We start from the raw sequence: 2,295 nt of genomic DNA, 5'->3' as shown, positions 1-2,295 counted from the left end.
ATCTGACTTAACTTATTGTTCTGACTCCCCTCATTGGTCTCTGCTCTTCTCCCAGATTCCTGTCAGCTCACACTGGACCCAAACACAGCAGGCACACTCCTCTCTCTGTCTAAAGGGAACAGAAAGGTGACCAGTACAGGCCAAGTCCAACCATATCCTGACCATCCAGACAGATTCACCAACTGGTGGCAGGTTCTGTGTAGAGAGGGTCTGTCTGGACGCTGTTACTGGGAGGTGGAGAGGACTGGTGGTGTTGATACAGCAGTCTCATATAAAGACATCAGCAGAACAGAGAGAGATCGTAGATTTGGATACAATAACAAGTCCTGGAGTTTATATTACTATAGAGGTGGTTATTGTTTCAGACACAATAATGTTGAGACTAAAGTATCAGGCCCTCAGTCCTCCAGAGTAGGAGTGTACCTGGATCACAAGGCAGGTACTCTGTCCTTCTACAGTGTCTCTGACACAATGACCCTCCTCCACAGAGTCCAGACCACATTCACTCAGCCCCTCTATCCTGGGTTTTATCTCACTGGTTCTGCTGAGCTGGTTAAACTGTAAACTGATTTGTTACTAATTTAAAATTCAATACAATGTTTTAATCCTGTACATTTCCATGAATCATGATGTCTGGTGTTGATGTATATTGGTTGTCATTCAGAACCATTGATATGTTTTCTCAGTTGGTTCTCTGTCTCTATGTAATTCTCCTCAGTATCATTGATCAGCTTGTTGGCTCGGTCCTAATTGATGTGTTCTCTGTCACCTGGAGCTGCATGGAAAATGGTCCAGGAACTAAAGGACAATTCAGGACTAGTCAGCCCACTACAAGCTGGTATCACTTCCTTTCTACTAAACTATATGGTCTGGTTTCCCAGACACAGATGAATCCTAGTCCTGGACTAAACAGTATGTTCAATGTAGATGTCCAGGAAACCGGCCCTAAATGTGTCATCTTTCATCCTCCCATACTGCTCAGTCCAGCAACATTAAACCTGTCCAGCAGGTGGTGCTGTTGACCAAACAATAAAACCAGCAGATATCTTGACTTGCCACTCAGTATATCAGTAATGTTCAGAATAGTACTTTAATATCATTGGAGATTGATGGTCTTTTTAATCCACTATCCAGAGTCAGGAACAGATGAAGTTAGGTCTGCTACTGTTCAGTGATTAAATATGATTTATGGTGATGGGAAATAATAAAAAACACTCAACTTCATCTAGTAATAGTTTTCCTTTGTTATTTATTCCAAGGTGTGTCTTTAACTTGTAAATGTATTGTGTGGAGGTGAGCTAGTGGTGTGGCTGATAGAATAGAATGAAGAGGGAGGAGGGGAGGAAGAGGGGAGGAGTGAAGGGCTGTTCAAGAAACCAGATGAGGAAGAGGAAGATGTTCAGGGGAATTACTGTCTCTGTTCCAAATGGTTCCCTATTCCCTACGTAGTGCACTACGGTGCTTCTGACCAGGTCTAAAGTAGTGTTCTACGTAGGGAATAGGGTGTAGATATATTACAATATCATGCTTTAGTGTTTGGCACAAAAATATATTAGATCTCCACCCCCCCACCCCCACTTCCTGTCTGTCATCCCCCAGTTCTGTTAAGACTTCCTCTCATTGAACTGGGCCTCATTCTAAATGGTCACTTTGTATTGATAGTCCATACTGGTCTTCACTATGGTTCTACATACAGTACCTGTATTGATAGTCCATACTGGTCTTTACTATGGTTCTACATACAGTACCTGTATTGATAGTCCATACTGGTCTTTACTATGGTTCTACATACAGTACCTGTATTGATAGTCCATACTGGTCTTTACTATGGTTCTACATACAGTACCTGTATTGATAGTCCATACTGGACTTTACTATGGTTCTACATACAGTACCTGTATTGATAGTCCATACTGGTCTTTACTATGGTTCTACATACAGTACCTGTATTGATAGTCCATACTGGACTTTACTATGGTTCTACATACAGTATCTGTATTGATAGTCCATACTGGTCTTTACTATGGTTCTACATACAGTACCTGTATTGATGAGGGCCTCATCATCTGGCAGTAAAACCCTATAGACCTGAAAGGGACTGCAGTGTGCTCCAGTCTCCAGCAGGGGGCAGTAAAACCCTTTGGACCTGAAAGGGACTGCAGTGTGCTCCAGTCTCCAGCAGGGGGCACTAAACCTCTATGGACCTGGAAGTGAAAGTGAGGAGTAAAAATCAAAGGTGAATTTACATTGATGTTTCCACGGAGACCTGAATCATATCCACGAGGCGCCAAACTG

At 42.6% G+C, this 2,295-nt stretch overlaps 1 long non-coding RNA gene across 1 annotated transcript in view; it reads left to right on the top strand.

Annotated features, from left to right (window-relative positions):
* LOC135535343 (uncharacterized) overlaps positions 1–1,141 on the top strand; it is a 2,318-nt gene extending 1,177 nt beyond the window's left edge. The window contains exon 4 of the long non-coding RNA XR_010454856.1: positions 56–1,141. This is a non-coding gene — a long non-coding RNA (uncharacterized LOC135535343). The remainder of the gene's footprint in view (positions 1–55) is intronic.
* The last annotated feature ends 1,154 nt before the right edge of the window (positions 1,142–2,295 follow it).

Source organism: Oncorhynchus masou, unplaced genomic scaffold (genome assembly GCF_036934945.1).
Source record: "Oncorhynchus masou masou isolate Uvic2021 unplaced genomic scaffold, UVic_Omas_1.1 unplaced_scaffold_4836, whole genome shotgun sequence".
NCBI lineage: Eukaryota > Metazoa > Chordata > Actinopteri > Salmoniformes > Salmonidae > Oncorhynchus > Oncorhynchus masou.
This window is presented reverse-complemented; position numbering and strand designations above follow the sequence as displayed.